Source organism: Olea europaea, unplaced genomic scaffold (genome assembly GCF_002742605.1).
Source record: "Olea europaea var. sylvestris unplaced genomic scaffold, O_europaea_v1 scaffold104, whole genome shotgun sequence".
Taxonomy (NCBI): domain Eukaryota; kingdom Viridiplantae; phylum Streptophyta; class Magnoliopsida; order Lamiales; family Oleaceae; genus Olea; species Olea europaea.
Genome location: NW_019227738.1, coordinates 31,985 through 58,186, shown reverse-complemented (window position 1 = coordinate 58,186; position 26,202 = coordinate 31,985).

The window sequence follows — 26,202 nt, the reverse complement described above, 5'->3', positions numbered from 1 at the left end:
GAAGGCCATTTATATCCTTATAAATATCATGTAAATACATTCATTTACATAGATACAAGTTATATCTTAAGTATTATCCAAAATCAAAGTTTAAACCATCCAAATTCATTAATCAACACATCTCTATTTCTGTTGGTTTCTTTCAGGTTCTTGTACTTGATTACCCCACTTTTTGCCATCATAAAGTCATAAAAAACCCTTCTAATTAACCTCAAATAAGTTTATAGTTTAAGCATACTATAAAACACCCAAAAGGACTAAAGAAAAACTTCAAAACCGTGACTTTAACTAACCTTTACAAACTACAATCCCAACTTCTTACTTTTCTATCTCTCTTTGCTTCCTTTGCTCTCCCTTTCACTTGGGGATATATTTGGAGGTTTAAATGTCTTATCCAAGGGATTTATATGTAGCCTCAAGGGTTGGAGTCGTGAATCATGCTTAAGGATGAAGGAAAGTGTAATTAAAAGACAAGTATCATCAAAGCATGAGCTGTCCAAGCTGGAGGTGGATTCATGCAGCAAAATTTGACCTTTCCCTTACCTTATATGGAGGCACATGTGTCTTATAAGATGTATATCTATCCAATATAAAGTGATAATGATTTAGGAGACGTGCTGGAAGTCTTAAGGCTGAAGGAATTAAATGTTAGATTGACAAGTTTTCACAAGGTAAGTAGGAGGTGTCTCTGTTGCAGCAACATTTGACTTTCTTACTATTATCTTTGGATCCATTTATGATATAAAATATATATATTCATCCTATATTCAGTTCTTAGGGAGTATGACACGAAATTGATGCCTTAAGTCCAAAGGAATTGGGCGTTAACATGACAACTATCCCAAGCACGAGGTGTTCAAGCATGAGGTGGTCACTTGTAGCAAAAATCTAATTTTATATCTATCTTTGCAGGCACAAACCAAGTATCCTCAGCTTATTTTGACGTGTTTAAAATCCATTTCACTTGTCCTAAGATCCCAAAGTATTTTATAGAACTAATTCCTCAACCGTTCATTTAATTACTTACCCGATTGATACCTGATTCTCGGTTAATTTCCACAATTTGCACCTCAATATTTATAACGTCATATGAGACATATATTATTGCATCATGATCATGTTCCTTTATGTCTCATGTCCCAAATATGTCAATTACCTATCTAGGGTTTAACGTGACCTCGAGCAACCGAATAGAAAGCTTGAACTTTTGTCGATACTAATATCCGACCTTTTCGATTTCCATTACTTACCAAGCTAATCTTCAACATCTAGTTAACCTAATTTTCTATCATAGCTCAATGTGAAATTCACTACTTAGGTCGAGGAGTCAAAGATCATCACTATATAAAGATTTTAAAGCCTCGATAATCAAACACACATTTTTAAGAGAAAGTAATTAGGAAGTTGAGGCAAATGACAATGTAATTAGCATGGAATGCATGAATCATATTGGCCAAATGTAGAACGTGAAGTTTGGGGTATTACAAATTCGATTGGAATCAAGCCAACGAAAAAGTGGCTTTTGATTTCACGATAAGTTCTGGTTTGTTCATTTTTTGCGAATCGCTAGTCTAATTCGATTGGAATCCAGCCAATGAAAAGTGGCTTTTGATTTCATGATAACTTCGAGTTTGTTCGATTTTGACGAATTCCTAGTCTAATTCGATTGGAATCGTGCCAATGAAAAGTGGTTTTTGATTTCATCATAACTTTGGGTTTGTTCATTTTTAACGAATTGATAGTCTAATTCGATTAGAATCGTGCCAACGAAAAGTGGCTTTTGATTTCATGATAACTTTAGGTTTGTTTCTTTTTGGTGAATTTCTGGTGTAATTCTATTGGACTCGAGCAAATGAAAAGAGGCTTTTGATTACATGTTAACTTCGGGTTTGTCCATTTTTGGCAAATTGCTAGTCTAATTTGATTGAAATCGAGGCAATGAAAAGTAGCTTTTGATTCATGATAACTTTGGGTTTGTTCGTTTTTGGCAAACTGCAAGTCCAATTCGATAGGAATCGAGCCAATGATTCAATTGGAATCGAGCCAAAGCGAAGCGGCTTTTGATTTCATGATAACTTCGAGTTTGTTCGTTTTTGACGAATTGCTAGTTTAATTCGATTGGAATCGAGCCAAAGAAAAGTGGTTTTTGATTTCATGATAACTTCGGGTTTGTTCATTTTTTACGAATTGCTAGTCTAATTCGATTGGAATCGAGCCAATGAAAAGTGGTTTTTGATTTCATGATAACTTTAGGCTTGTTCATTTTTGGTGAATAGCTAGTCTAATTCGTTTGGAATCGAGCCATAGAATAGTGGTTTTTGATTTCATGATAACTTTACGTTTGTTCATTTTTGGCGAATTGTTGGTCTTATTCATTTGGAATGGATCCAATTAAAAGTGGCTTATGATTTCATGATAACTTCGGATTTGTTCGTTTTTAGCGAATTGATTGTCTAATTCGATTGGAATTGAGCCAACGAAAAGTGGCTTTTGATTTCATGATAACTTCGAGTTTGTTCATTTTTGTCGAGTTGCTAGTCTAATTCAATTGGGATCGAGTCAAAGAAAAGTGGCTTTTGATTTCATGATAATTTTGGGTTTGTTCATTTTTGACGAATTGCTAGTCTAATTCGATTGGAATCGAGCCAAAGAAAAGTGGTTTTTGATTTCATGATGACTTCAAGTTTGTTCATTTTGGCGAATTGCTAGTGTAATTCGATTGGAATCGGACCAGCGAAAAGTGGCTTTTGATTTCATGATAACTTCGTGTTTGTTCATTTTTGGCGAATTGCTGGTCTTATTCGTTTGGAATGGAGCCAATTAAAAGTGGTTTATGATTTCATGATAACTTCGGGTTTGTTCATTTTTAGCGAGTTGATAGTCCAATTCGATTGGAATCGAACCAATGAAAAGTGGTTTTTGATTTCATGATAAGTTCGGGTTTGTTCATTTTTGGCGACTTGCTAGTCTAATTCGTTTGGAATCAAGCCGATAAAAAGTGGTTTATGATTTCATGATAACTTCGGGGTTGTTTGTTTTTGGCTAATTGCTATCTAATTCGATTGGAATCGAGCCAAATAAAAGTGGTTTTTGATTTCATGATAACTTCGGATTTGTTCGTTTTGGCGAATTGCTAGTGTAATTCGATTGGAATCGGGCCAGTGAAAAGTGGCGTTTGATTTCACGACAACTTTGCGTTTGTTCATTTTTGGTGAATTTCTACTCTTATTCGTTTTGAATAGAGCCAATTAAAAGTGGGTTATGATTTCACGATAACTTCGGGTTTGTTCATTTTTTGGCGAATTGCTAGTCTAATTCAATTGGATTCGAGCCAAAGAAAAGTGGTTTTTGATTTCATGATAAGTTTGGGTTTGTTCATTTTTAGCGAATTGCTAGTGTAGTTCGACTGGAAGCGAGCCAAAGAAAAGTGATTTTTGGTTTCATGATAACTTTGGGTTTGTTCATTTTTAGCGAATTGCTAGTGTAGTTCGACTGGAAGCGAGCCAACGAAGAGTGGTTTTTGATTTCATGATAATTTCGGGTTTATTCATTTTTGACGAATTGCTGGTCTAATTCATTTGGAAAGGGGCCAATTAAAAGTGGCTTATGATTTCACGATAACTTTGGGTTTGTTCGTTTTTGGCGAGCTGATAGTCTAATTCGATTGGAACCGAGCCAACGAAAAGTGACTTTTGATTTCATGATAACTTCGAATTTGTTCATTTTTTGGCGAATTGCTAGTCTAATTCGATTGGAATCGAGCCAAAGAAAAGTGGTTTTTGATTTCATGATAAGTTTGGGTTTGTTCATTTTTAGCGAATTGCTAGTGTAGTTCGACTGGAAGCGAGCCAACAAAGAGTGGTTTTTGATTTCATGATAAGTTTGGGTTTGTTCATTTTTAGCGAATTGCTAGTGTAGTTCGACTGGAAGCGAGCCAACAAAGAGTGGTTTTTGATTTCATGATAAGTTTGGGTTTGTTCATTTTTAGCGAATTGCTAGTGTAGTTCGACTGGAAGCGAGCCAACAAAGAGTGGTTTTTGATTTCATGATAAGTTTGGGTTTGTTCATTTTTAGCGAATTGCTAGTGTAGTTCGACTGGAAGCGAGCCAACAAAGAGTGGTTTTTGATTTCATGATAAGTTTGGGTTTGTTCATTTTTAGCGAATTGCTAGTGTAGTTCGACTGGAAGCGAGCCAACAAAGAGTGGTTTTTGATTTCATGATAAGTTTGGGTTTGTTCATTTTTAGCGAATTGCTAGTGTAGTTCGACTGGAAGCGAGCCAACAAAGAGTGGTTTTTGATTTCATGATAAGTTTGGGTTTGTTCATTTTTAGCGAATTGCTAGTGTAGTTCGACTGGAAGCGAGCCAACAAAGAGTGGTTTTTGATTTCATGATAAGTTTGGGTTTGTTCATTTTTAGCGAATTGCTAGTGTAGTTCGACTGGAAGCGAGCCAACAAAGAGTGGTTTTTGATTTCATGATAAGTTTGGGTTTGTTCATTTTTAGCGAATTGCTAGTGTAGTTCGACTGGAAGCGAGCCAACAAAGAGTGGTTTTTGATTTCATGATAAGTTTGGGTTTGTTCATTTTTAGCGAATTGCTAGTGTAGTTCGACTGGAAGCGAGCCAACAAAGAGTGGTTTTTGATTTCATGATAAGTTTGGGTTTGTTCATTTTTAGCGAATTGCTAGTGTAGTTCGACTGGAAGCGAGCCAACAAAGAGTGGTTTTTGATTTCATGATAATTTTGGGTTTATTCATTTTTGACGAATTGCTGGTCTAATTCATTTGGAAAGGGGCCAATTAAAAGTGGCTTACGATTTCACGATAACTTTGGGTTTGTTCATTTTTGGCGAGCTGATAGTCTAAATCGATTGGAACCGAGCCAACGAAAAGTGACTTTTGATTTCATGATAACTTCGAATTTGTTCATTTTTTGGCGAATTGCTAGTCTAATTCAATTGGATTCGAGCCAAAGAAAAGTGGTTTTTGATTTCATGATAAGTTTGGGTTTGTTCATTTTTAGCGAATTGCTAGTGTAGTTCGACTGGAATAGAGCCAATGAAAAGTGGCTAATGATTACATGATAACCTCGGGTTTGTTCTTTTTTGACGAATTGCTAGTCTAATTAGATTGGAATTGAGTCAACGAAAAGTGGCTTTTGATTTCATGATAACTTTGGGTTTGTTCGATTTTGGCGAATTCCTAATCTAGGTCGATTGGAATCGAGCCAACGAAAAGTGGTTTTTGATTTCATCATAACTTCAGGTTTGTTCATTTTCAATGAATTGCTAGTCTAATTCGAATGGAATCGAGCCAATGAAAAGTGGTTTTTGATTTCATGATAACTTCGCGTTTGTACATTTTTGGCGATTTGCTGGTCTTATTCGTTTGGAATGGAGCCAATTACAAGTGGCTTATGATTTCATGATATCTTCGGGTTTGTTCGTTTTTAGCGAATTGATAGTCTAATTCGATTGGAATCGAGCCAACGAAAAGTGGCTTTTGATTTCATGATAACTTCGGGTTTGTTTGTTTTTCACGAAATGCTAGTCTAATTCAATTGGAATTGAGCCAAAGAAAAGCGGCTTTTGATTTCATGATAACTTCGGGTTGGTTCATTTTTAATGAATTGCTAGTCAAATTCGACTGGAATCGAGCTAATGAAAAGAGATTTTTGATTTCATGATAACTTCGGGTTCGTTAGTTTTGGCGAATTGCTAGTCTAATTCGATTGGAATCGAGCCAGTGAAAAGTGGTTTTTGATTTCTTGATAACTTTGGGTTTGTTCGTTTTCGGTGACTTGCTTGTCTAATTCATTTGGAATCGAGCCAATGAAAAGTGGCTTATGATTTCATGATAACTTCGGGTTTGTTCATTTTTGGGGAATTGCTAGTATAATTCTATTGGAATCGAGCCAATGAAATTTGGTTTTTCATTTCATCATAATTTCGGGTTGTTCATTTTTTGAGAAATGCAAGTCTAATTCGATTGGAATCGAACCAATGAAAAGTGATTTTTGATTTCATGATAAGTTCAGGTTTGTTCATTTTCAGCAACTTGCTAGTCTAATTCGTTTGGAATCGAGCCGATAAAAGTGGTTTATGATTTCGTGATAACTTCGGATTTGTTCATTTGTGGCTAATTGCTAGTCTAATTCGATTGGAATCGAGCCAATGAAAAGTTGTTTTTGATTTCATTATAAGTTAGGGTTTGTTCATTTTTTACGAGTTCCTAGTCTAATTCGATTGGAATCAAGCCAATTAAAAGTGGCTTTTGATTTCATGACAACTTTGGGTTTGCTCGTTCGGGTGAATTGCTAGTCTAATGCGATTAGAATCGAGCCAGTGAAAAGTTATTTTTGATTTCATGATAACTTCGGGTTCGTTCGTTTTTTGGTTAATAGCTAGTCAAATTCGATGCGAATTGAGTCAATGAAAAGTGGATTTTAATTACTTGATAACTTTGGGATTGTTCGTTTTTGGTGAATTGCTAGTCTAATTCGATTGGAATCGAGCCAAAAAAAGTGGTTTTCGGTTTAATGATAACTTCAGGTTTGTTCATTTTGGCGAACTACTAGTGTAGTTCGATTGGAAGCGAGCCAATGAAAAGTTTTTTTTTGATTTCATGATAATTTCGGGTTTATTCATTTTTGACAAATTGCTGGTCTAATTCATCTCGAAAGGAGCCAATTAAAAGTGGCTTACGATTTCATGATAACTTTGGGTTTGTTCATTTTTGGCGAACTGATAGTCTAATTCGATTGGAACCGAGCCAACGAAAAGTGACTTTTGGTTTCGTGATAACTTTGAGTTTGTTCATTTTTGGCGAATTGCTAATCTAATTTGGTTGGAATCGACCGAAAGAAAAGTGGATTTTGATTTCATGATAATTTCGGGTTTGTTCATTTTTGGCGACTTTCTATTCTAATTCGTTTTGAATAGAGCCAATGAAAAGTGGCTAATGATTACATGATAACTTTGGGTTTGTTCTTTTTTGACGAATTGCTAGTCTAATTCGATTGGAATCGAGCCAATGAAAAGTGGCTTTTGATTTCATGATAACTATGGGTTTCTTTGATTTTGGCGAATTCCTAATCTAGTTCGATTGGAATCGAGCCAATGAAAAGTGGTTTTTGATTTCATCATAACTTCGGGTTTGTTCATTTTTAACGAATTGCTAGTCTAATTCAATTGGAATCGAGCCAATGAAAAGTGGTTTTTGATTTCATGTTAACTTTGGGCTTGTTTGTTTTTGGTGAATAGCTAGTCTAATTCGTTTGGAATCGAGCTAATGAAAAGTGGTTTTTGATTTCATGATAACTTCGCGTTTGTTCATTTTTGGCGAATTGCTAGGCTTACTCGTTTGGAATGGAGCCAATTAAAAGTGGCTTATGATTTTATGATAACTTCGTGTTTGTTCGTTTTTAGCGAATTGATAGTCTAATTCGATTGGAATCGAGCCAACGAAAGGCGACTTTTAATTTCATGATAACTTCGGGTTTGTTCATTTTTTACGAATTGCTGGTCTAATTCAATTGGAATCGAGCCAAAGAAAAGCGGCTTTTGATTTCATGATAACTTTGGGTTGGTTTTTGACGAATTGCTAGTCGAATTCGATTGGAATCGAGCTAATGAAAAGCGATTTTTGATTTCTTGATAACTTTGGATTTATTCAGTTTTGGCGAATTGCTAGTATAATTCTATTGGAATCAAGCCAATGAAAATTGGTTTTTCATTTCATCATAACTTCGGTTTGTTCATTTTTTTGCGAAATGCAAGTCTAATTCGATTTGAATCGAACCAATGAAAAGTGGTTTTTGATTTCATGATAAGTTCGGGTTTGTTCATTTTTGGCGACTTGCTAGTCTAATTCGTTTGGAATCAAGCCGATAAAAAGTGGTTTATGATTTCATGATAACTTCGGGGTTGTTTGTTTTTGGCTAATTGCTAGTCTAATTCGATTGGAATCGAGCCAATGAAAAGCTATTTTTGGTTTCATTATAACATAGGGTTTGTTCATTTTTTACGAGTTCCTACTCTAGTTCGATGGGAATCGAGCCCATCAAAAGTGGCTTTTGATTTCATGACAACATGGGGTTTGTTTGTTCTGGTGAATTGATAGTCTAATTCGATTGGAATCGAGCCAATGAAAAGTTGTTTTTGATTTCATGATAACTTCGGGTTTGTTCATATTTTGGTTAATAGTTAGTCAAATTCGATTCGAATCGAACTAATGAAAAGTGGATTTTAATTACTTGATAACTTTTGGATTGTTCGTTTTTGGTGAATTCTTAGTCTAATTCGATTGGAATCGAGCCAATGAAAAGTGGTTTTTGATTTCATGATAACTTCACGTTTGTTCGTTTTCGACGAATTGCTAGTCTAATTCGATTGGAATCGAGCCAACGAAAAGTGGCTCTTGATTTTACAATAACTTTGGGTTTGTTGGTTTTTGGCCAATTGCTAGTCTAATTCGATTGGAGTCGAGCCAAAGAAAAGTTGTTTTTGATTTCATGATAACTTCGTGTTTGTTCGTTTTCGATGACTTGCTAATCTTATTCGTTTGGAATCGAGCCAATGAAAAGTGGCCTATGATTTCATGATAACTTCGGGTTTGTTCGTTTTTGGCGAATTGCTAGTCTAATTTGATTGGAACCGAGCTAACGAAAAGTGATTTCTGATTTCATGATAACATCGGGTTCGTTCGTTTTGGCGAATTGCTAGACTAATTCGACTGGAATTCAGCCAGTGAAAAATGGTTTTTGATTTCTTGATAACTTCGGGTTTGTTCGTTTTCGGTGACTTGCTAGTCTAATTCGTTTGGAATCGAGCCAATGAAAAGTGGCTTATGATTTCATGATAATTTCGGGTTTGTTCATTTTTGGTGAATTGCTAGTATAATTCTATTGGAATCGAGCCAATGAAAACTTGTTTTTCATTTCATCGTAACTTCGGTTTGTTCATTTTTTGCGAAATGAAAGTCTAATTCGATTGGAATCGAACCAATGAAAAGTGGTTTTTGATTTCATGATAAGTTCGGGTTTGTTCATTTTCGGTGACTTGCCAGTCTAATTCGTTTGGAATCGAGCCGATGAAAAGTGGTTTATGATTTCATGATAATTCGGGTTTGTTCTTTTTTGACGAATTGCTAGTCTAATTCGATTGGAATCGAGCCAATGAAAAGTTATTTTCGATTTCATTATAACTTTGGGTTTGTTCTTTTTTTACGAGTTGCTAGTCTCATTCGATTGGAATCGAGCCTATGAAAAGTGGCTTTTGATTTCATGACAACTTGGGGTTTGTTTGTTCTGGTGAATTGCTAGTCTAATTCGATTGGAATCGAGCCAATGAAAAGTTGTTTTTGATTCCATGAGAACTTCAGGTTTGTTCATTTTTTGGTTAATAGCTAGTCCAATTCGATTCGAATCGAGTCAATGAAAAGTGGATTTTAATTTCTTGATAACTTTGGAATTGTACATTTTTGGCGAATTGCTAGTCTAATTCAATTGGAATCGAGCCAACAAAAATTGGCTTTTGATTTCATGATAACTTCGAGTTTGTTCATTTTTGGCCAATTGCTAGTCTAATTCGATTGGAGTCTAGCCAAAGAAAAGCAGTTTTTGATTTCATCTTAACTTCGGGATTTTTCATTTTTTGTGAATTGCTAGTGTAATTCGATTGGAATCGAGCCAATGAAAAGAGGCTTTTGGTTACATGTTTACTTCGGGTTTGTTCGTTTTTGGCGAATTGCTAGTATAATTCGATTGGAATAGATCCAATGAAAAGTGGCTTTTGATTCATCATAACTTCGAATTTGTTCATTTTTTGCGAATTGCTAGTCTAATTTGATTGGAATCAAGCCAATGAAATGTGGTTTTTTATTTCATGATAACTTGGGGTTTGTTCATTTTTGGCGACTTGTTAGTCTTATTCGTTTGGAATCGAGGCATTGAAAAGTGGCTTACGATTTCTTGATAACTTCGTGTTCATTCGGTATTGGCGAATTCCTAGTCTAATTCGATTCGAATCGAGCCAATGAAAAGTGGTTTTCGATTTCATGATAACTTCGGGTTTGTTCGATTTTGACGAATTGTTAGTCTAATTCGATTGGAATCGAGCCAATGAAAAGTGGTTTTTGATTTCGTCATAACTTCGAGTTTATTCATTTTTAAGGAATTGCTAGTTTAATTCAATTTAGTCGAGCCAATGAAAAGTGGTTATTGATTTCATGATAACTTCGAGTTTGTTCGTTTTTGGTGAATTGCTAGTCCAATTCGTTTGGAATCGGGCCAATGAAAAGGGGCCTAATATTTCATGATAACTTCGGGTTTGTTTGTTTTTGGTGAATTGCTAGTCTAATTCGATTGGAATTGAGCCAATGAAAAGTTTGTTTTTGATTTCATTATAACTTCGGGTTTGTTCATTTTTTGATTAATAGCTAGTCCAATTCGATTTGAATCGAGTAAATGAAAAGTGGATTTTAATTTCTTGATAACTTTGGAATTGCACGTTTTTGGCGAATTTCTAGTATAATTCGATTGTAATCGAGCCAACGAAAAGTGGCTTTTGATTTCATGATAACTTTGGGTTTGTTCATTTTTGGCCAATTGCTAGTCTAATTCGATTGGAATCAAGCCGATGAAAAGTGTTTTTTATTTCATGATAATTTTGGGTTTGTTCATTTTTGGCGAACTGCTAGTCTAATTCGATTGGAATCGAGCCAATGAAAAGTGATTTTTTATCTCATGATAAATTTGGGTTTGTTCCTTTCTGGCGAATTGCTAGTCTAATTCAATTGGAATCGAGCCAATGAAAAGTGGATTTTGACTACTTGATAACTTCAGGTTTGTTCATTTTTTAACTTTAGGTTTGTTCATTTTTGGCGAATTGTTAGTCTAATTCGATTGGAATTGAGCAAATGGAAAGTAGTTTTTGATTTCATGATAACTTCGGGTTTGCTCATTTTCGGTGCGTTGCGAGTCAAATTCGATTGGAATCTAGCCAATGAAAAGAGGCTTTTGATTACATGTTAACTTCTAGCTTGTTCATTTTTGGAGAATTGCTAGTCTAATTCGATTGGAATTGAGCCAATCAAAAGTGGCTTTTGATTTCATGATAACTTCGGGTTTTTTCGTTATTGGGGAATTACTAATCTAATTTGATTGAAAACGAGCAAATGAAAAGTGGTTTTTGATTTCATGGTAACTTCAGGTTTGTTTGTTTTTGGTGAATTGCTAGTCCAATTCGATTCGAATCGAGCCAATGAAAAGTTGCTTTTGATTTCATGATAACTTCAAATTTGTTCGCTGTTAGTCTAATTCGATTGGAATCAGCCAATTTTGATTTCTTGGTAACTTCGGGTTTGTTCATTTTTGGCAAATTGGTAGTCTAATTCGATTGGAATTGAGCCAATGAAAAGTGGCTTTTGATTACTTGATCACTTCGGGTTTGTTCATTTTTGGCGAATCGCTAGTGTAATTCGATTGGAATCGAGCCGATGAAAAGAGGTTTTTGATTTCATGATAACTTCGGGTTTGTTCATTTTTGGCGAATTGCTAGTCTAGTTCGATTTGAATCGAGCCAATGATAAGTTGCTTTTGATTTCATGATAACTTCGGGTTTGTTCATTTTTGGCGAATTGCTTGTCTAATTCGTTTGGAATCGAGCCAATGAAAAGTGGCATATGATTTCTTGATAACTTCGTGTTCGTTCGATTTTGGTAAATTCCTAGTCTAATTCGATTCGAATCGAGCTAATGAAAAGTGGTTTTGATTTCATGATAACTTCGGGTTTGTTCGATTTTGACGAATCGTTAGTCTAATCGATTGGAATCGAGCCAATGAAAAGTGATTTTTGATTTCGTCATAACTTTGAGTTTATTCATTTTTAAGGAATTGCTAGTCTAATTCGATTGTAGTCGAGCCATTGAAAAGTGGTTATTGATTTCGTGATAACTTCGAGTTTGTTCATTTTTGGTGAATTACTAGTGCAATTCGTTTGGAATCGAGCCAATGAAAAGGGGCCTATGATTTCATGATAACTTCGAGTTTGTTCATTTTTGGCGAATTGCTAGTCTAATTCGATTGGAATCGAGCCAATGAAAAGTTTGTTTTTGATTTCATTATAACTTCGGGTTTGTTCATTTTTTGGTTAATAGCTAGTCCAATTTGATTCGAATCGAGTCAATGGAAAGTGGATTTTAATTTCTTGATAACTTTGGAATTGTACGTTTTTGGCGAATTGCTAATCTAATTCGATTGGAATCGAGCCAACGAAAAGTGGCTTTCGATTTCATGATAACTTCGGGTTTGTTCATTTTTGGCCAATTGCTAGTCTAATTCGATTTGAATCTAGCCAAAGAAAAGCGGTTTTTGATTTCAAGTTAACTTCGGGTTTTTTCATTTTTGACGAATTGCTAGTGTAATTCGATTGGAATCGAGCCAATGAAAAGAGGCTTTTAATTACATGTTAACTTCGGATTTGTTCGTTTTGGCGAATTGCTAGTATAATTCGATTGGAATCGAGCCAATGAAAAGTGACTTTTGATTCATCATAACTTCGGATTTGTTCAATTTTGGTGAGTTGCTAGTCTAATTCGATTGGAATCAAGCCGATGAAAAGTGATTTTTTATTTCATGATAACTTCGGGTTTGTTCGTTTTTGTCGACTTGCTAGTCTTATTCGTTTGGAATCGAGTCATTGAAAAGTGGCTTATGATTTCTTGATAACTTCGTGTTCGCTTGATTTTGGCGAATTCCTAGTCTAATTCGATTCGAATCGAGCCAATGAAAAGTGGCTTTTGATTTCATGATAACTTCGGGTTTGTTCGATTTGGACGAATTGTTAGTCTAATCCGATTGGAATCGAGGCAATGAAAAGTGGTTTTTGATTTCATCATAACTTCGAGTTTATTAATTTTTAAGGAATTGCTAGTCTAATTCGATTGTAGTCGAGCCAATGAAAAGTGGTTATTGATTTTGTGATAACTTCGGGTTAGTTCATTTTTGGCGAATTGCTGGTCTAATTCGTTTGGAATCGAAACAATGAAAAGGGGCCTATGATTTCATGATAACTTCGGGTTTGTTCATTTTTGGCGAATTGCTAGTCTAATTCGATTGGAATCGAGCGAATGAAAAGTGGCCTATGATTTCATGATGACTTCGGGTTTGTTCATTTTTGGCGAATTGCTAGTCTAATTCTATTGGATTCGAGCCAATGAAAAATGATTTTTTATCTCATGATAAATTTGGGTTTGTTCATTTTTGGCGAATTGCTAGTCTAATTCGATTGGAATCGAGCCAATGAAAAGTGGATTTTGACAATTTGATAACTTCGGGTTTGTTAATTTTTGGCAAATTGTTAGTCTAATTCGATTGGAATCGAGCCAATGGAAAGTAGTTTTTGATTTCATGGTAACTTCAAGTTTGTTCATTTTTGGCGAGTTGCGAGTCAAATTCGATTGGAATCTAGCCAATGAAAAGATTGATTACATGTTAACTTCTAGTTTGTTCGTTTTTGGAGAATTGCTAGTCTAATTCGAAGCCAGTGAAAAGTGGCTTTTGATTTCATGATAACTTAGGGTTTTTTCGTTATTGGCGAATTGCTAGTCTAATTTGATTGAAATCGAGCAAATGAAAAGTGGTTTTTGATTTCATGGTAACTTCGGGTTTCTTTGTTTTTGATGAATTGCTAGTCCAATTCGATTTGAATAGAGCCAATGAAAAGTGGCTTTTGATTTCATGATAACTTCAAATTTGTTCGCTTTTGGCTAATTTCTAGTCTAATTCGATTGGAATCGAGCCAATTTTGATTTCTTGGTAACTTCGGGTTTGTTCGTTTTTGGCAAATTGGTAGTCTAATTCGATTGGAATCGAGCCAATGAAAAGTGGCTTTTGATTACATGATAACTTCGGGTTTGTTCATTTTTGGCGGATTGCTATTCTAATTCGATTTGAATCGAGCCAATGAAAAGTTGCTTTTGATTTCATGATACTTCGGGTTTGTTCATTTTTGGCGAATTGCTTGTCTAATTCGATTGGAATCAAGCGAATGAAAAGTGGTTTTTCATTTCACGATAACTTCGGGTTTGTTCTCTTCTGACGACTTGCTAGTCTAATTCGTTTGGAATCGAGCCAATGAAAAGTGACTTATGATTTCATGATAACTTTGGGTTCGTTCTTTTTTTGCGAGTTGCTAGACTAATTCAATTCTAATCGAGCCAATGAAAAGTCGCTTTTAATTTCATAATAACTTCGTGTTTGTTCATTATTGACGAATAGCTAGTCTAATTTGATTGAAATCGAGCAAATGAGAAGTGGTTTTTGATTTCATGGTAACTTCGGGTTTGTTTGTTTTTGGTGAATTGCTAGTCTAATTCGATTTGAATCGAGCCAATGAAAAGTGGCTTTTGATTTCATGATAACTTCAAATTTGTTCGCTTTTGGCTAATTTCTAGTGTAATTCGATTGGAATCGAGCCAATTTTGATTTCTTGGTAACTTCGAGTTTGTTCGTTTTTGGCGAATTGGTAGTCTAATTCGATTGGAATCGAGCCAATGAAAAGTGGCTTTTGATTACATGATCACTTTGGGTTCGTTCATTTTTGGCAAATCGCTAGTGTAATTCGATTGGAATCGAGCCGATGAAAAGAGGTTTTTGATTTCATGATAACTTCGGGTTTGTTCGTTTTTGGCGAATTGCTAGTCTAATTCGATTTGAATCGAGCCAATGAAAAGTTGCTTTTGATTTCATGATAACTTCGCGTTTGTTCATTTTTAGCGAATTGCTTGTCTAATTCAATTGGAATCGAGCGAATGAAAAGTGGTTTTTCATTTCATGATAACTTCGGGTTTGTTCTGTAATACTCCGAATTTTGTGCTCATTTAATTTTTAGAATAGCAATTTAACTTTTCAAAATTTAGAATGGCCAAAAAATTATTTATGGTTTCCAAATTTTGCATTGGTTGATTTATTAAATGTTTTTCCAAATAATTTGTTAATTAGGGGTTTGGGATAAATGTCCATTTTACACCTAATTACTAAAATTAAACATTGTTTCTCCAACTTGGCCGAAAATTGATGAAACATATATGCATGAGGTGTTTTAAATTTAAGCATGAGGTGGATAACTAATGCATGAGGTGTTTTGGATTTAAGAAAATGAAACCATGCAGCCTACACATGTTGAATTTCTTGAAGAGTCACCCAAAATTAATCATTTCTTCTCACCTATAAATAGATGTGTTGCTGCCCTTTATTTCCCTTGCATGAAAAACAACTTATCACTTGTTTAAAAGGGCAGAAAACGTGAGGGAAGAAGAGGACCAGCCTAGCATTTCTCAATTCATTTTCAACCAAGATTTCTTCAAGTTTTATTGTAAGATACTTTCTATGCTTAAGTGGTATGATTTCATGGTAATATTTATGCTTAAGCTATGCATGAAAAACCATAATATGAATGTGGTGGACAAGTCCACAAAGTTAGATATCTATTTATGCCTTAGGACAAGTCCGAAGGGTACCGGCAAGTCGGAATGTGCAAGTATGTGTTTGATTGCATTCTTTTGTGTAGTATTAACATGATAAAATTCGAGCATGGTATCTTACTGAGTATTCTTTATACTCATAGTGTTCTATACTAAATTCTCAGATTCATAATTGTGGAGTTCGTGGAAGTCAGTCGGCAAAATCGATGATGGATCAAGGACAAAATTATTTTACATCGAAGTTTCTGTTTTGTATGTTTTGTTTGACTGCTTTCCATAGGTTTTGCTTTTGTTATTATATAAAAACATATATAAGACATGATGTAATATGATACTGGAAGCAAATTATGTAATTATATCTATCATGTTATATTAAGAGACGTTTTTTTTTTGTTTTTACTTTCCCTTGCAAATGATAAAAAGGTAGAAATGGGACAGTTTTTGGGTCAACTTCAACTCGTTATTTTTGACTCCATAAACGTCCATTTGAGACTCTGAAAATATTACTGCGTTCCTCATTGAGTTGTCTTAATATGGGCATAAGAATCACTCAATTTGGATATCTGTAGTCTGAGATATGAATTTTTAAACGTTGAAGGATCAAATCTGAAATTTCTGTGCAATACCTCACTATTTTCAGTAAAACGCCCATATTATATGATCTTGGAAATTTTTTAGATTTTAACCTAGAAAACTACTTGAAAATATCTTTCTAATGTCATAAATTTCATAGAAAACGGAGTTGGGATGAATTTTATAAAAATAGAAAACGGAGTTGGGATGAACTTGCTACCCCAACTAACCGTGGCAGTGCAGAGTCCGTATATGTAAAGTATAATTTCTTGCCGACATGCGCTTCTGGGGCCATTAAAATTTATGAGAGACATTTTACCAAGTTGAAAATAAGTTTCTCACATTTAATACTTCTATTTAAGAGTATTTACATGTATCAAAGGCAGAAGCTATTATGTTAAGTACGTGACACTCGAAACTTAAGTTCGGGGCGTCACATGTTCTCTTCTGACGACTTGCTAGTCTAATTCGTTTGGAATTGAGTCAATGAAAAGTGGCTTTTGATTTCACGATAACTTCAGGTTTGTTCATTTTTGGCGAATTGCTATTCTAGTTCAATTGGAATCGAGCCAGTGGAAAGTGGTTTTTGATTTCATGATAACTTCGGGTTTGTTCGTTTTCAGTGACTTGCTAGTCTAATTCGATTGGAATCGAGCCAATGAAAAGTGGCTTTTGATTTCATCATAACTTCGAGTTTGTTCATTTTTAATGAATTGCTAGTCTAATTCGATTGGAATCGAGCCAATGAAAAGTGATTTTTGATTTCATGATAATTTCAAATTTGTTCGTTTTTGGCAAATTGCTAGTCTAATTCATTTGGAATTGAGCCAATGAAAAGTGGTCTACGATTTCATGATAACTTCGGGCTCATTCATTTTTGGCGAATTGCTAGTCTAATTCGATTGGAATCGAGCCAGTGAAAAGTGGTTTTTGATTTCTTTAAAACTTCAGGTTTGTTCATTTTTGGCGAATTGCTAGTCTAGTTTGATTGGAATCGGGCCAGTGAAAAGTGGTTTTTGATTTCATGATAACTTCGGCTTTGCTCGTATATGGCGAATTGCTTGTCTAATTTGATTCGAATCGGGCCAATGAAATGTGGCTTTTGATTTCATGATAACTTCCGGTTTTTTCATTTTCGGTGAATTGCTAGTCTAATTCGATTGGAATCGAGCCAATAAAAAGAGGTCTTTAATTTCATGATAACTTCGGGGTTTGTTCGCTTTTGACGATGTGCTAGTCTAATTCATTTGGGATCGAGCCAATGAAAAGTGGCTTATGATTTAATGATAACTTTGGGTTCGTTCGTTTTTGGTGAATAGCTAGTCTAATTTGGTTCGAATCAAGCAAATGAAAAGGGGCTTTTGATTTCATGATAACTTCGGGTTTGTTCATTTTCGACAAACTGCTAGTGTAGTTCGATTGGAATCGAGCCAGTGAAAAGTAGTTTTTGATTTCATGATAACTTCAGGTTTGTTCGTTTTCAGTGACTTGCTAGTCTAATTCGATTGGAATTGAGCCAATGAGAAGTGACTTTTGATTTCATCATAACTTCGGGTTTGTTCATTTTTAACAAATTGCTAGTCTAATTCGATTGGAATAGAGGTAATGAAAAGTGGTTTTTGATTTCATGATAAGTTCGGGTTTGTTCATTTTTGGCAAATTGCTAGTCTAATTCATTTGGAATCGAGCCAATGAAAAGTGGTCTATGATTTCATGATAACTTCGGGTTCGTTCGTTTTTGGCGAATTGCTAGTCCAATTCGATCGGAATCGAACCAATGAAAATGGCTTTTGATTTCATGATAACTTTGGGTTTGTTGATTTTTGGCGAATTGCTAGTCTAATACGATTGGAATCGAGCCAACAAAAAGTGGCTTTTGATTTCATGATAACTTCGGGTTTGTTCGTTTTCAGTGACTTGCTAGTCTAATTCGTTTGGAATTGAGCCAATGAAAAGTGGCCTATGATTTCATGATGACTTCGAGTTCGTTTGCTTTCGGTGAATTACTAGTCTAATTCGATTGGAATTGAGCTAATGAAAATAGGTTTTTGATTTCATGATAACTTCGGGTTCGTTCATTTTTGGCGAATTGCTAGTCTAATTCGATTGGAATCGAGCCAGTGAAAAGGGGTTTTTGTTTTCATGATAACTTCGGGTTTGTTCATTTTCGGTGACTTGCTAGTCTAATTCGATTGGAATCAAGTCAATGAAAAGTGGCTTATGATTTTATGATAACTTCAGTTTGTTCATTTTTGGCCAATTGCTAGTCTAATTCGATTGTAATTGAGCAAATGAAAAGTGGTTTTTCATTTCATCATAACTTCGATTTATTCATTTTTTTACGAAAAGCAAGTCTAATTCGATTGGAATCGAACCAGTGAAAAGTGGTTTTTGATTTCATGATAACTTTGGGTGTGTTCATTTTTGGCGAATTGCTAGTCTAATTCGATTGGACTCGAGCCAGTGAAAAGTGATATTTGATTTCATGATAACTTTGGGTCTGTTCATTTTCTGTGACTTGCTTGTCTAATTCGTTTGGAATCGAGCCAATGAAAAGTGGCCTATGATTTCATGATAACTTCGGGTTTGATTATTTTTGGTGAATTACTAGTCTAATTCGATTGGGATCGAGCTAATGAAAAGTGGTTATTGATTTCATGATAACTTCGGGTTCGTTCGTTTTTGACGAATTGCTAGTCCAATTCGATTGGAATCGAGCCAGTGAGAAGCGGTTTTTGTTTTCATGATAACTTCGGGTTTGTTCATTTTCGGTGACTTGCTAGTCTAATTCGATTGGAATGGAGCCAATGAAAAGTGGCTTATGATTTCATGATAACTTCGGGTTTGTTTGTTTTTGGTGAATTACTCGTCTAATTCGATTGGAATCGAGCTAATGAAAAGTGATTATTGATTTCATGATAACTTCAGGTTTGTTCATTTTTGGCTAATTGCTAGTCTAATTCCATTGGAATCGGGCCAATGAAAAGTGGTTTTTGTTTTCATGATAACTTCGGGTTTGTTCGTTTTTGGTGACTTGCTAGTCTAATTCGATTGGAATTGAGCCAATAAAAAGTTGCTTATGATTTCATGATAACTTCGACTTTGTTCATTTTTGGCAAATTGCTAGTCTGATTCGATTGGAATCGAGCCAATGAAAAGTGGTTTTTCATTTCTCATAACTTCGGTTTGTTCATTTTTTACGAAATACAAGTCTAATTCGATTGGAATCGAAACAATGAAAAGTGGTTTTTGGTTTCATGATAACTTCGGGTTCGTTCGTTTTCGATGACTTGCTAGTCTAATTGTCTTGGAATCGAGCCAATGAAAATTGGTTTACGATTTCATGATAACTTCGGGTTTGTTCGTTTTTGTCGAATTGTAGTCTAATTCGATTGGAATCGAGCCAATGAAAAGTTTTTTTTGATTTCATTATAACTTTGGGTTTGTTCATTTTTTACGAGTTGCTAGTCTAATTTGATTGGAATCAAGCCAATGAAAAGTGGCTTTTGATTCCACGACAATCTGGGGTTTGTTCGTACTAGTCAATTGCTAGTCTAATTCGATTCGAATCTAGACAATGAAAAGTGGATTTCGATTACTTGATAACTTTGGGATTGTTCATTTTTGACGAATTGCTAGTCTAATTCGATTGGAACTGAGACAATGAAAAGTGGTTTTTGATTTCTTGATAACTTCGAGTTCGTTAGTTTTTGGCGAAATGCTAGTCCAATTCGATTGGAGTCGAGCCAATGAAAAGTGGTTTTTGATTTCATGATAACTTCAGGTTTGTTCATTTTCTACGAATTGCTAGTCTAATTCGATTGGAATCAAGCCAACTAAAAGTTGCTTTTGATTTCATGACAACTTCGGGTTTGTTCATTTTTGGCCAATTGCTATTCTAATTCGATTGGAATCGAGCCAAACAAAAGTGGTTTTTGATTTCATGATAACTTCGGTTTGTTCATTTTTGGCAAGTTGCGATTAAAATTCGATTGGAATCGAGCCAATGAAAAGAGGCTTATGATTACATGTTAACTTCTGGCTTGTTCATTTTTGGCGAATTGCTTGTCTAATTCGATTGGAATCGAGCCAATCATGATAACTTCGGGTCTATTCATTATTGACGAATTGCTAGTCTAATTTGATTGGAATCGAGCAAATGAAAAGTGGTTTTTGATTTCATGATAACTTTGGGTTTGTTTGTTTTTGGCGAATTGCTAGTCTAATTTGATTGGAATCGAGCCAATGAAAAGGGGTTTTTGATTTCATGATAACTTCAAATTTGTTCGTTTTTGGCTAATTTCAAGTCTAATTCGATTGGAATCGAGCCAATTTTGATTTCATGATAACTTCGGGTTTGTTCATTTTTGGCGAATTGCTAGTCTAGTTCGATTGGAATCGAGCCAATGAAAAGTGACTTTTGATTCATGATAACATCGGGTTTGTCTGTTTTTACCGAATTGCTAGTCTAAATCGGTTGGAATCGTGCCAATGAAAAGTGGTTTTTGATTTCATGATAACTTCGGGTTTGTTCATTTTTGGCAACTTGCTAGTCTAATTCGTTTGGAATCGATCCAATGAAAAGTGGCCTATGATTTCATGATAACTTCGGGTTTGTTCATTTTTGGCAAATTGCTAGTCTGATTCGATTCGATTCGAGACAATGAAACGTGGCTATTGATTTCATGATAACTTTGGGTTTGTTCAATTTTGGCGAATTACTAGTCTAATTCGATTGGAATCGAGCCAATGATAAGTGGTTTTTGATTTCATCATAATTTCAGGTTTATTCATTTTAAGGAATTGCTAGTCTAATTTGATTCGAATCGAGCCAATGAAAAGTGGTTTTTGATTAACTTCGGGTTTGTGCATTTTTGGCGAATTGGTAATCTAATTCGTTTGGAATCGAGCCAATGAAAAGTGGTCTATGATAACTTCGGGTTTGTTCATTTTTGACGAATTGCTAGTCTTATTCGATTGGAATTGAGCCAATGAAAAGTGGTTTTTGATTTCATGATAACTTCGAGTTTGTTCTTTTTTGGCGAATCGCTAGTCTAATTCGACTAGAATCGAGCCAATGAAAAGTGGATTTTGATTACTTGATAACTTCGGGCTTGTTCGTTTTTGGCGAATTGCGAGTCTAATGCGATTGGAATCGAGCTAATGAAAATTGGTTTTTGATTTCATGATAACTTCGGGTTTGTTCCTTTTCGGCAAATTGCTAGTCTAATTCGATTGGAATCAAGCCAATGAAAAGTGGTTTTTGATTTCATGATAACTTCGGGTTTGGTCTTTTTGGCGAATTGCGAGTCAAATTCGATTGCAATCGAGCCAATGAAAAGAGGCTTTTGATAACATGTTAACTTCGGGTTTGTTCATTTTTAGCAAATTGGTAGTCTAATTCGATTGGAATCGAGCTAATGAAAAGTGGCTTTTGATTTCATGATAACTTTGGGTTTGTTCGTTATTGGCGAATTGCGAGTCTAATTTGATTAGAATCAAGCAAATGAAAAGTAATGTTCGATTTCATGATAACTTCGGGTTTGTTTGTTTTTGGCGAATTGCTAGTCTAATTCGATTGGAATTGAGCTAATGAAAAGGATTTTTTGATTTCATGAGAACTTCAAATTTGTTCATTTTTGGCTAATTTCATGTCTAATTCGATTGGAATCGAGCCAATTTTGATTTCATGATAACTTCGGGTTTGTTCGTTTTTGACAAATTGCTAGTCTAATTCAATTGGAATCAAGCCAAAGAAAAGTGGCTTTTGATTTCATGATAACTTTGGGTTTGTTCATTTTTTACGAATCACTAATCTAATTCGATTGGAATCGAGCCAAAGAAAAGTGGTTTTTGATTTCATGATAACTTCGGGTTTGTTCGTTTTGGCGAATTGCAAGTCAAATTCGATTGGAATCGGGCCAATGAAAAGTGGCTTTTGATTTCATGATAACTTTGTGTTTGTTTGTTTTCGACGAATTGCTAGTCTAATTCAACTGGAATCGAGCCAAAGAAAAACGGCTTTTGATTTCATGATAACTTCGGGTTTGTTCGTTTCTTACGAATTTCTAGTCTAATTCGATTGGAATCGAGCCAAAGAAAAGTGGTTTTTGATTTCATGATACTTTTAGGTTTGTTCATTTGTGGCGAAGTGCTAGTGTGACTCGATTGGAATCGAGCCCATGAAAAGTGGTTTTTGATTTCATGATAACTTCGAGTTTGTTCGTTTTTGGCAAATTGCTGGTCTTATTGTTTTGGAATGGAGCCAATTAAAAGTGGCTTATGATTTCATGATAACTTCGGGTTTGTTCATTTTTCGCGAATTGATAGTCTAATTCGATTGGAATCGAGCCAACGAAAAGTGGCGTTGATTTCATGATAACTTCGGGTTTGTTCATTTTTGGTGAATTGCTAGTCTAATTCAATTGGAATCGAGCCAAAGAAAAGTGGTTTTTGATTTCCTGATAACTTCAAGCTTGTTTGTTTTTGGGGAATAGCTAGTCTAATTCGTTTGGAATCGAGCCAATGAAAAGTGGTTTTTGATTTCATGATAACTTCGCGTTTGTTCATTTTTGCCAATTGCTGGTCCTATTTGTTAGGAATGTAGCCAATTAAAAGTGGCTTATGATTTCATGATAACTTCGGGTTTGTTCATTTTTAGCGATTGATAGTCTAATTCGATTGGAATCAAGCCAACGAAAAGTGGCTTTCGATTTCATGATAATATTGGTTTTGTTCGTTTTTGGCGAATTGCTAGTGTAATTAAATTGGAATGGAGCCAAAGAAAAGTGGCTTTTGATTTTATGATAACTTCAGTTTTGTTCGTTTTTGACGAATTGCAAGTCTAATTCGATTGGAATCGAGCCAAAGAATACTGGTTTTTGATTTCATGATAACTTTGGGTTTGTTCGTTTTGGCGAGTTGCTAGTGTAATTCGATTGGAATTGAGCCAATGAAAAGTGGTTTTTGATTTCATGATAACTTCGTATTTGTTCCTTTTTGGCGAATTGCTGGTCATATTCGTTTGGAATGGAGCCAATCAAAAGTGGCTGATGAGTTCATGATAACTTCGGGTTTGTTCATTTTTCGCAAATTGATAGTCTAATTCGATTGGAATTGAGCCAACGAAAAGTGGCTTTTGATTTCATGATAACTTCGGGTTTGTTCATTTTTGGCGAATTGCTAGTCTAATTCGATTGGAATCGAGCCAAAGAAAAGTGGTTTTTTTGTTTCATGACAACTTCGGGTTTGTTCATTTTTAGCGAATTGCTAGTGTAGTTCGATTGGAAGCGAGCCAATGAAAAGTGGTTTTTGATTTCATGATAATTTCGGGTTTATTCATTTTTGGCGAATTGCAGGTCTAATTCATTTGGAAAGGAGCCAATTAAAAGTGGCATACGATTTCATGATAACTTCGGGTTTATTCATTTTTGGCGAACTAATAGTCTAATTCGATTGGAACCGAGCTAACGAAAAGTGCCCTTTGATTTCATGATAACTTCGAGTTTGTTCATTTTTGGCGAGTTGCTAATCTAATTCGATTGGAATCGAGCCAAAGAAAGTGCTTTCTGATTTCTTGATAACTTCGGGTTTGTTCGTTTTTGCGACTTGCTTGTTTGATTCATTTGGAATAGAGCCAATGAAAAGTGGCTAATGATTATATGATAACATCGGGTTTGTTCATTTTTTACGAATTGCTAGTCTAATTTTATTGGAATCGAGCGAATGAAAAGTGGCTTTTGATTTCATGATAACTTTGGGTTTGTTCGATTTTGGCGAATTCCTAATCTAGTTCGATTGGAATCGAGCCAATGAAAAGTGGTTTTCGATTTCATCATAACTTCGGGTTTGTTCATTTTTAACGAATTGCTAGTCTAATTCGATTGGAATCGAGCCAATGAAAAGTAGTTTTTGATTTCGTGATAACTTCGGGCTTGTTCATTTTTGGCGAATAGCTAGTCTAATTCGTTTGGAATCGAGCCAATGAAAAGTGGTTTTTGATTTCATGATAACTTCGCGTTTGTTCATTTTTGGCGAATTGCTGGTCTTATTCGTTTGGAATGGAGCCAATTAAAAGTGGCTTATGATTTCATGATAACTTCAGGCTTCTTCATTTTTAGCGAATTGATATTCTAATTCGATTGGAATTGAGCAACCGAAAAGTGGCTTTTGTTTTCATGATAACGTTGGGTTTGTTCATTTTTGGTGAATTGCTAGTGTAATTCAATTGGAATCGAGCCAAAGAAAAACTGCTTTTGATTTCATGATAATTTCGGGTTTGTTCGTTTTGACGAATTGCTAGTCGAATTCGATTGGAATCGAGCTAATGAAAAGTGATTTTTGATTTCATGATAACTTCGATTTCATTTTTGGCGAATTGCTAGTCTAATTCGATTGGAATCGAGCCAGTGAAAAGTGGTTTTTTATTTCTTGATAACTTTGGGTTTGTTCGTTTTCGGTGACTTGCTAGTCTAATTCGTTTGGAATTGAGCCACTGAAAAGTGTCTTATGATTTCATGATAACTTAGGGTTAGTTCATTTTTGGCGACTTGCTAGTCTAATTCGTTTGGAATTGAGCCAATGAAAAGTGTCTTATGATTTCATGATAACTTCGGGTTTGTTCGTTTTTGGAAAATTGCTAGTATAATTCAATTGGAATCGAGCCAATAAAAACTGGCTTTTCATTTCATCATAACTTCCGTTTGTTCATTTTTTGCGAAATGCGAGTCTAATTCGATTGGAATCGAACCAATGAAAAGTGGTTTCTGATTTCATGCTAAGTTCAGGTTCGTTCGCTTTCAGCGACTTGCTAGTCTAATTCGTTTGGAATCGAGCCGATAAAAAGTGGTTTATGATTTCATGATAACTTCGAGTTTGTTCATTTTTGGCGAATTGCTGGTCTTATTCATTTGGAATGGAGCCAATTAAAAGTGGCTTATGATTTCCTGATAACTTTGGGTTTGTTCGTTTTTAGCGAATTGATAGTCTAATTCGATTAGAGTCGAGCCAACGAAAAGTGGCTTTTGATATCATAATAACTTCGGGTTTGTTCATTTTTGGCGAATTACTGGTCTAATTCAATTGGAATCGAGCCAATGAAAAGTTGTTTTTATTTTCATGATAACTTCGGGTTTGTTCGTTTTTTGCTTAATAGCTAGTCAAATTCGATTTGAATCGAGTCAATGAAAAGTGGATTTTAATTACTTGATAACTTTGGGATTGTTCATTTTTGGCGAATTGCTAGTCTAATTCCATTGGAATCGAGCTAATGAAAGGTCATTTTTGATTTTTTGATAACTTCGGGTTTGTTAGTTTTTGGCGAAATGCTAGCCTAATTCAATTGGAATCGAGCCAAAGAAAAATGGTTTTTGATTTCATGATAACTTCGTATTTGTTCGTTTTCGGTGACTTACTAGTCTTATTCGTTTGGAATCGAGCCAATGAAAGTGGCCTATGATTTCATGATAACTTCGGGTTTGTTCATTTTTGGCGAATCGCTAGTCTAATTCGATCGAAATTGAGCTAATGAAATGTGATTTCTGATTTCATGATAACTTTGGGTTCGTTCATTTTGGCGAATCGCTAGTCTAATTCGACTGGAATCTAGCCAGTGAAAAGTGGTTTTTGATTTCTTGATAACTTCGGGGTTGTCCGTTTTCGGTAACTTGCTAGTCTAATTCGTTTGAAATCGAGCCAATGAAAAGTGGCTTATGATTTCATGATAACTTCGGGTTTGTTCGTTTTTGGCGAATTACTAGTATAATTCTATTGGAACCTGGCCAATGAAAACTTGTTTTTCATTTCATCATAACTTCGGTCTGTTCATTTTTTGCGAAATCCAAGTCTAATTCGATTGGAATCGAACCAATGGAAAGTGGTTTTTGATTTCATAATAAGTTCGGGTTTGTTCATTTTCGGCGACTTGCCAGTCTAATTCGTTTGTAATCGAGCCGATAAAAAGTGGTTTATGATTTCATGATACTTCGGGTTTGTTCTTTCTTGGCAAATTGCTGGTCTAATTCGATCGGAATCGAGCCAATGGAAAGTTATTTTTGATTTCATTGTAACTTTAGGTTTGTTCATTTTTTACGAATTGCTAGTCTAATTCGATTGGAATCGAGCTCATGAAAAGTGGCTTTTGATTTCAT